Consider the following 10397-nt stretch of genomic DNA (forward strand, 5'->3'; position numbering starts at 1 on the left):
GTTCTAATTATTTCTTGACCACAGGTACCAGTTTATTATTTAATTTACTTAATAAATTTTGCTGCGGTTGCTTAAGCAAGTCCTAAGCAGGGTCCTAAGCAGCCTTGGATGCTGTCGGAAGATGATGAGTCTGCCTTAGATGATGTTGGTCAATTTAATTTTGCTTGATATAAACAGTCTACTAGACAGGAAGAACTGAAAAGTAGTATCAGTAATGACCTAAATCAGTAGGAAATAGCCTGAAATTGTCCTTCTATTTGTTGTTTAGGAACTCTAATTGTCTTTGTTTTCATGTTTTGTTACTTGACTATGAGACAGTGTATATGATCATTTATATCCAAGTTGTATGAAACTCTTTTTTGTTGGTCATCATGAGACTTCAATTCCAACGAAAAATGGATAAATATATCTACTCCCTTATCTTTGGAATTCATTTCTCTTTTTATTTGGTAAAATGGAATGGTTAGTATTCTTGATGTTTTAATTTCACTACTTATTACAGGAAAGATATAAAGAAATATTACGGGAAAAATCACAGTCTCAGTCTGATATTGATCAATGTGAAGCATATTACGAAGCTGCTGGGGGAACAAGGAATAGAAGAATATATGGTCTTGGATCTCAAGCACAAAGTTATTATGGGCCGAATCTTTGCGTCAATTCTGGCTTTAATGTTTTAGCATCAGCAGCACCTTCAACTTCTCAATCAGCACCGACAGAAAATATGGAGGAGTTAGTGATGCGATTGATTCCTACACTGACTGATCGCTTGCTTCTTTTATTTATTGAGAAGGCACGTGGAGTGATTTCTTCACCATCACATCATCCAAATACTCCTATCGACAAACCATCAGTTGTGACACCCATAGTGCCTCCTCCTACTACTGCTAACGTTGACGATGTTGATCCTTTAGTTTCTGATGATGATCGTAGTCCTTCACCCATGCATTAGTTTTTTATGTTATCTGATTTTTGCTGGAAGAACAAAATTATGCACTAACAATACTTGATGGATGTGTGGGTTCTTTTGGTAGTTGATAGCTTGATGTTGTCAGTGTTTTGGACTTAACGATTAGGATTCCGCTATCTATTTTGAATCTTTTTTATAAATATTATTTTATGTGAATGTCAGTTATTTTTAATGGTATTTATTAATTTGTATTTAGTATGTTTCAACAGGTGTATTTAAAAAAAAAATTGGAAGAAAAATATTTGTGACAGATTTGCGACGGATTTTGGTCGTTGCTAGAGGGAAAACAGTAGGCTACAGACTGTGACAAACATTGTATTGTCGCTAAATGCAGGCACAAATAATTCAAATATTTTGCGACGGATTAGCGACAATGGTTTTCGTCGCTAATTTACTAAAACGACGAAAAGAAATATGAAATTAGTCACGGAATTCATAACAATAGCAACAAAATATTCCATTGCTATAATGTGGAACGGATCCCATACGTCGCTACTCTGTCGCTAAGTTTGCTACGGATTTCATTTTTCCGTCGCTAATAGGTTAGCAACGCGCAAAATCGTAACAGACGACATTCCGTCGCTAATCCGTCGCAACACATGTTTAGCAATAGATATATGTTGATTAGCGACGGAATACGTCCGTCACTAAACGCTGTTTTTTTTTTTGTAGTGAAATACCCTTGACATTCTGGGTTCGAATTCCAGCAGAGTGAAAAAAAAAAACATTGCAAAGCAAGGTTCCATAGCAAATTATGCTTATTCGGGCAAAGTTTCATAGAAAGTATGCCTTGTCCGGCATAGTTCTGTAGAAATTAAGTTATCCTACAGAAAACATAGTTTTTATGTAAAGTATGCCTTGTCCGGCATAATTCTGTAGAAATTAAGTTATCCTATAGAACTATGTCACAAGACATAATTTATGTGTAAAGTATGCCTTGTCCGGTATAGTTCAGTAGAAATTAAGTTATTCTACAGTTCTATGTAACTACATAGAAACTATGTCTTGTCCGACATAGTTCTGTAGGATACTACAGAACTATGCCTTAAGATATAACTTTAACCCAAATAGGCATAGTTTCTTGAAAACTTTGCCTTGCGAAATTGTTTTTTTTTTCTCTGCTAGGGTTCGAACCCAGAATCTCTGATTTCATAGACCAACAAATAAGGGTACTTTGGCCCACAAATTTTTATTAAATGAAAAGTAGGGATAAAAAGTAAAGACTAGCGATTTGAGGGGAAAAAATTAAAGACCAGTCCATATGAAGGACAATCCGCTCAAAAAAAGGGTAAATCTATGGTCTTCACGCCCAAAGGTTCATTAAAGGTTCTTCGGAGCTACTCTACCCTAATTAAAACTTATCTTACACCTATATAAAAGGGCTACAAAGTTTCTTTTGAAGGAATCTTGGTTATCGCAAGAAGAGAGCAAAATGACATAACATGATGTTTTTCATTACTCTAGCAAAGAAAGAGAATTCAAGGAACGTCCTTCATCAAAAATGATATTTAATGCAACTCAATGCAATACAAAAAAACTGATAATTTGCGGAGGCTAAAAGTGTAATTGACAGAGGTTAAAAATCTTCACTATTTGCTGACACAAATAACAAAGGTTTTTAACCTTCACGAACTGCACTTTCAACCTCCGTAAATTATCAGTTTTTTTTTTTTTTGTAGTGTTCCTAAAATACTCAATACATTAGTAAATGTCCATCATCTTTCATTCAAGAAAGTGTAAACCATTATAGAGCAATCGCGCAACGGAAAAACAATGGCATACCTCCAACTATTGTCACGAAGTCGTCGGAGTTTTTTTCCAATTCCAATGAATCTTCTAAGCACTCAACCTCACTATTAGATGGTGTGAAATTTAGAGAAGATTTGTGCTTAATGATCAGAACCGGATTATGCCATATATATAGTTGTTCCTCCATCAAGAACAGTTTTAGGCAATTTCTTATGGTTATGGGCATGTTCAGAAAATCACGGTGGTTTGAACAACATGGATAGTTGCCAAGAGAATTGGGTTAGTGGTTTAGGTCCAAATATTACCAGCCATATTTCAACTGGCACCAACATTAAGATGTTACATCTAGCAGCAAAATGACTTTTCTTATATTTGTTTGTGATTTTAATTATTTTAATTTTCTATATACAAAATTTGTCACGAACAAGGATATTTCTTTACATACACTTAATGGAAATAGAAAAAAAAAAACACTATGTATCTGAAGTTTATTGGCTCGACAAAAATGAATTCACATCAAATATATATAGCTAGTGTACTAATGCAGGTAAATGCTTAGTACCGAGGAACTCTGCATTTAAAACTCTCTAATTAAGGCTGAAGAGATCTCAAATGTTGCAGTACCATGCTCGGTGGTCCATTATGTGCTCTTTTGCGCTTACACTAAAGCTCCATACTGATTGAATTTGACAACTTTAATTATAGAGTGGTCTTTTTTATAAGGCAGTGCTAATCTCAAATGTGTCACCTCGTTACATTGATGATAGGCACATAGAGCAAATGTGACTGGTAGCATAAAATAGAAACGTGTTTATCTTCTTAGTTTTTTTATACTTAATCCAACTGGCTTGATGGATGATTTCATTTCCACACTACTAGTTTTACAACGCTCAATGCATGGGTGTTGCAGAGTAAGTACAACGAAAGAACTTATTTATGAACTAGCTGCGCGAGAGACCATTCGCATAGGTCGATTTTAAAGTAGTTCATTTGATGGGAGAAATCATCATGTTTAAGGGATTTGGAATTCCGATAGGACTAGTCTGTTTTTAGCCATTTGGCGTGACCATGGTGATAGTGTGTAAGCACCAAGCGCGGGTAAAGTTTTTGCCAAAGTGTGTGTGTGTACGAGGAGAGGAAAAATCAAGTTCTGTTCACCATATAAGTGATGTTCTTCTAAGCTAAGAGAGAGAATGAGAAAAAAATTGTATTGTCAAATCTGTAAAAATTTACACTAGTGTTGTACTTACTAATATCCACTTATCAAAAACCTTTTCCTTTCTAGCTAAAACAGACACAATTAAATTACCCACACCAAAACACAAATTAAATTTACGTACAATTTGTGAAACTAAACTAAGGAGCAGTATGTCCATCAGTAGCTGCTAGTGATGATATGGCGAAGTTGTTAGAATTCTATTTTTTCTCTTTTGTAAGAATCTTTGCAGAGCTCTCTTCATGAAAAGACCACTTTGAGGTTGTAACAAGGATGACGTCTCCGACAATGATGATGAAGTCTTCTTTGTTTTCTCCTCCATTTCTCTACTTGCAAGATATATTATTGCTTTAGCCTGTATTTGGAAAAAGATATAAATTAGGATTGTCAACAAATTAAAACAACTCAATTATTATTAGAAAGTAAAAACATGGATCATTAAACCAAATTCAGATACTTTGTTGTTAATTCTTGACCACGAACCCCCAGCCTCAAAGACAAAAAGAAAGAAAGAAAAGAGAACGTGAAAATTTTCATGAAATTTCAATTCAATTTTTTTTTTCAAACTAGCTAGATCACCTTCTAGTGAACATGAAGATACCAGGAAGTGCATTAATGATGAAAGTGATACTTACTATGGTGAGAATCTCGTTGTGATCAAAGTAGTATCTTCTGCCTTTTAGTTTTATAGTTTAATAAATATATGTATATATATTCTCGTCGCCCACCCTCTTGACCAGAATGGAAAAAAGGATAGTGCATTCATTCTCTCTTGGGTCAGAAATTGGAATTTTATGTATATATATTCTCGTCGCCACCCCTCTTGACCAGAATGAAAAGCAGGGTACGGCATTCATTCTCTCTTAGGTCGCACTAAGCACCCGCTATACGCGAGGTCCGGGAAAGCAGGGGCGGACCAGCCCTTCGGGTGTGGGTTCGGCCGAACCCAGTAGCTTTTGTCCGAACCATATATTTGTATTAAAATTTTTGTCAAATATGTACAAATTATTAATTAAGAACCCAGTAACTTTAGAGAATTAAAACCCCAAACCTACAAGCTTCGAACCCTGACTCCGCCTCTGCGAGAAAGGATCAGTACCACAAGGATCTATTGTATGCAGCTTATCCTTTATTTTTGCAAGAGGCTGTTTCCAAGGGCTCAAACCAAATTCATTTCCTCTTGGGTCCAAATCAGTTCATTATATTTTGTTATCAAATAAGATCACCTTCCATGGAAATACCAAGAAGTTGCATCACTAGTACCATTATTTGAAATGTAGTGAGCAAAGGGTGCACAGATGGTCCATATAATAAAATTTCCTTCTTCGGAAAACAAAAACAAAGATACAGAAAATAAAAAGAGAAAAACGGGAGATAGACATACCTGAAGCTCTGTGGCATCTAAAACCACATGTTTCCATTGTAAAATATGGTTAGCTGCTCTGATTGTTTCTCTGATTCCGTGCTTTATTTATCCTCCCTTAAGAAAACAAAATTAACCGAAAGCAAATAATCAATACCCTTATGCCTATTATTGATTACACTTTACAAGGACTGTATATGTGAATGGAAAGAGACAAAGAGACTTACATTGAGAAGTAGGGGGTTGTAATAACCCGTTTGGTCCTTATAGTGTTTTGACCCATTTAACCTTGTTGACCCTTTCCCCGAGTCCCGTTAGTACGACCTATGACTTAGTCAAGCCATTGGTTTGGGTCCCAAGGCGTTCGGGGATTTTTTGAGTCTCGAGTGAAGGCTTAGTTTCATAGTGTTGGGGTTGACTTGGTCAACACCGGATTAAAATGATATCTGTTGGGAATTCCAAGATCACGGGTGCGTCTGTAACGTAGTTTACAATCAAGACGCATATATGATTTGCGTTCGGGAGGTTCCGGATGAGTTTATGGGGCTAAAACGAAGTTTTGAACAAATCAGAATATTGGGCACCTGCTATAGCGAAGGGTGAACCCGCTATAGCGAACCACTGGGCAGAAAGTCCCTTTTTAAGTGTTTTTTTTCAAGTCTTTCCCATCATAAACCCAAAAACACTTCCTTAGAATGTGAGAGGCTATTTTCCTAGGGCTAGGGTAAAGTTCCTCCTTAAAGGTAAATGCAAACCCTTATGTGATTCATTATCATTCCTTCTTCAAATCACATGACAAGCTTAAGCTCCATTAATGGTGGGTGAAAGATTAGTACCCAAGAATTGATGAAACCTTCAATAGTTGAAGGGCTGGGGAGAGGGCAATGGAAAATCATTCACAAGCACTTTGGGGTAAGATTCTAACCCAGTATTCATTATTTATTTGTCGATTATCATCATCTCGTAGTCATCCTATACACTAACTGTGAAGAACTAATGGGTTAAGAACCCTAGGGCTAAAGATAGAAAAGATGAATTTGGATATCTTGTGATGAATAGAATTCCATGAAATTAAGATTCAAGGTTAACTAGATGATGGGTAACATAATTATACATTAAGTTTCCCGTTTTACCCTCATGAACCCGGATTCACATTATAGGGGTATTTTGGGTATTTTTCTAAAAGTATAGCAATATGGGTATCGTTGGACTCATTTAGACTCGTAGAGTACTATTTTGACTGTATTGTATTTGAATTTTCAATAAAATTATAGTTTTGCCCTTGTGCCTCGGGTTTGGCTATTTTGGGTCCATTTTTGGGTTTTGGGTAAAACTATGACAATAGGGGTGTCCTTAGATTCGTATTCTGACATAGAATTCATGTTGGATAGACGTTAATCATTTTGAGGTTCTCCAAGGAGGAAGGCAAGGCTAAGGTTTGACGATTCGAGACTGTTAATCGGCATCCCAGTTAGGTTACGGCTTACTTAAGTTAGACTTTGATTAGCGAAACGTATGTATTGTGTAGAATTGATGGGAGAAAGCATGATTAGGTCTTCGTACATGGTGTTTGGTTGGATATTAGCTAGGTTGGTATGACTTCGAATTTTGTGGGCTCGTCGCCATTACTTTATGTACTGAAATGTGAGGTGTAGTTGTATTCATACTGTGGTGATTCGGGATGGATTTCTATTAGGTTGATTGTTGTTGATGGTGATTTGTTGTCCTGTTATTGTGATTAGACTTATTACCTAAATTGTCGTGTTGTACTCAGTTCTCTCTTATTGTGACACATATCATCGGAGGAAGGAAGGATAATGAGTTTGGAGTTGAATTGTGACATAAACTTATGACAATACGTAGATGAAAACTTGATGTATGATTTACTGCTGATGATAATATATAGAAAAGTGGAGCTTCTTGGTGATACAAGACTTAGTTGTGAGGCGTACTTGCTATATGAAGAAGTAAAGAGGTACATAGACTCTTATGTTAGTTGAGACGGTATGTATGATTCATTTTATGGCTGAGTGGATCCAAGTCTTGATATGACTTGTGGCTTTGTGACTTGTACCTTCACTGTTGCTTTGTTGGTTTGCATTGATTTATCATGTTTACACTCATTTATGCATTCACACACTCATACATAATGGAAATGGTTCGGAAGACTTGTGGCATGATGCATTGTGTTTGACATTGATATTGCTAATTGTTCATAGTCCATACATACTAATGAACTGGAACACGTTGAGACATACATTGTGATGTGAAATTAGTGAAGAAGTTAATATAATCTTTTTGTTGAACTTATGATACTATTTGATATACATGGTACTTGATGAATTAATCATTGAGAGTGATGTGACAGTGTTACTATACATATGAAAAGGCACATTTGACTCGGGAGGGGGGGGGGGGGGGGGGAGGATGTGACCTAGTTGTGAGCTCGTGGTTCGAGGTTCGTTCTGAAAACGAGTGGTACATGATGTGGATCCGCGTCCGAGGTTCTTTCCGGAGCGGAGGATTTATGGCTCGAGTCCGATGAGTATCCGGACAAGTGGTACATGGACACCATGGGTCCCCTGCAAGTCATGACTACTGAGCAATGACATCATTTAGCACGTGTGTACAGTTCAAGTGATTGGGCATTGCACGTCATCATATTTTGCATTGCACATCATTACATTTTATTCTGCATTATTATATGCTCGTTTGTTATGAATTTTGGTACGGATGTTGAATGCCTATTATGATATTAATATGACCATTGACTGAGTTAAATTGTGAATTAGTGACTCTACCTACGGAAGGAACTTGGACTTGTGATTATCAGGTGAGGTTATTGAAACTTGACAGACTTGTGGTTTAGAAGCTTCATCTTAGGCTATGACTCTGTTGTGGGATATTCTACGACTTGGATTTGAGTGTTAAGTGTCTATCTGTTTATCTTATTGATTTTATACTTATATGCATAAACTAATCTTAGTCGGCCTATGATGCTTACCGGTACATAGTGTTTGTACTGATACTACATTGCTGCACCCTTTTTTAGTGTAGATTGTGTTTCAGAGATTTCATCCAAACTACATCTCTAGCTTGAAGCTAGTTTGCTTGATCAGATCCGAGAATGAGCTTCTATCCATGCGATCCCACCTGAAGGTCTCTCTTTCCAGATGTCTATTTTCATTCCAGACATTATTTGTTATTATATTTGAGATATAATTCATTCTTTAGACATTGTTAGTTAGAGTCCTTGTACGATGACTTTCAGATTTTGGGGGTGTAATAGTTAGACTTCCGCACTTATAGTATCTATTAATTATGACTTGTTTTATTTATTCATTCATTCACTTATCTATTGACTGTTAATAAATGATTAAAGAAGTTGAAATTGGCTAATGATTAATGGGTTAACGGGTAAGGTTCGCCTACTAGTGATAATAAGGTAGGTGCCTGCATGATCGGTAATTAGGGTCGTGAAAGGGGTAGTGCAATCCTTGGGAGAAAAAGAGGAAAGAGAAGGAGGCATAAGCCTGAGTTCCAAGTTACAATTTCTTCTCATTTTCTTCAATTAACTTTAACCAAGACACAAACAGATCAAAATCTGGGAATACTGAATGGAGCTCAGGTATCTCTGTGTATCTTTTGTATAAGAAAAATAATCAACAAACAAATATTAACTGATAGATCAAGATTTTTATTTAGAAGTTTGGATGAAGTTGTGATAGGAAGAGAGAATTAATGAAGAAGAAATTAGACTTTGAGTGAATATATATATGCATGGTTCTTTTGGATAGTAGGGTGTAGTGGCGTACGCAGAATTTCTGATAAGCGGTGTCGGCATTTAAAGAAGTGGGCAAATGAACAAATCACGGCAACAACATCATATTAAAAAAAAAAAAAAAACACAATTGAAGTAATATGAATAATTAAAGAATACTCAAGTACTCCCTCCGTTTGCTTTTACTTGTTTGATATTTTAAAAATATTTTTTCCATTTATTTGTTCATTTGCTAAAATTAAGAGAGATTTATTTTTTCAATTGTAAACCCTTGTCATGTAATTATTTCTCACAATTTATTAGAATACTACTAAAAAGTTAGATTTCCAAATCCAAATTAATATGTACAACTTAGTAAAATAAGTACTTAGAAACTTATCATTGTGGAAGCCCCCAAAGAACTGAAAATATTTTTTTAAAAAAAGGATAAAATATATGCAATCTATAAGGTTTCGAACCCCTGACCACGGTTCACTTAACCGCACACCGGACCAGGCAAGCTAGATGCTCTTTTCGTTTAGCTATATCAGCTTATATTATTTGTACGGATTTTCTAATGTTTTCATACTAATTAAATATGCAGATTTAGTAAATATTTCCGGTGAAGGGGTGTCGGATGACACCCCTAGAGCCTACGTGTGTTCAACCCTGTTAGGGTGGGTGGCGTCCACTAGGGGTATTAGAAAAAGTGAAAGCAAACGTTTTTAATAGTACAACTGTATATGCTAGTTGATGAAAGGGAGAGAGAGTATGTTAGTTGATAAATAGAAGCTTTGAACACGAAACTCACAATTCTAAGTTTTTTTTGCGTGAGTTGCCCTTCTTTTGGCGTGGTCTTTAAATTTTGCCCCTCATATTTGTGGTCTTTACATTTTGCCCCCCATATTGCTGGTCTTTAATTTTTACCCTTCGCGTTGTAACCCTGAGATTCGCGCAGAAATCACGAGGTTCTGGGTTTGAACCCCCGCTCAAGCATAAATTAAAAAAAAATCGCAAGGTATGGTTTGGATCGCGTGTATGCCGAACCCGGCATACACTTGTTAAGGAATAACCAAAGTTATGCCGGACCCGACATACTCATACCTTATGGGCAGACTTGGCATAAGTATGCCGGGTCCAGCATAACTTTGGTTATTCCTTAACAAGTGTATGCCGGGTCCGGCATACTTATGGGCAGACTTTTAGTTAATTAAGCCTTAACTAAAAGTCTTTTCCTAGTTATGCCGGACAGACTTTTAGTTAAGGCATAACTAAAAGTATGCCCCCATAAGGCATAACTAAAAGTATGTCTTTCCTTAAGATATAGACTTTGCCTTAT

General features: G+C 36.3%; 1 pseudogene; it reads right to left on the bottom strand.

Annotated features, from left to right (window-relative positions):
* Nucleotides 1-3996: 3996 nt before the first annotated feature.
* On the bottom strand, nucleotides 3997-8860 carry LOC132611306 (protein TIFY 5A-like; annotated as a pseudogene).
* Between the last annotated feature and the right edge of the window lie 1537 nt (nucleotides 8861-10397).

This window comes from Lycium barbarum, chromosome 9 (assembly GCF_019175385.1).
Source record: "Lycium barbarum isolate Lr01 chromosome 9, ASM1917538v2, whole genome shotgun sequence".
NCBI classification, from domain to species: Eukaryota; Viridiplantae; Streptophyta; class Magnoliopsida; order Solanales; family Solanaceae; genus Lycium; species Lycium barbarum.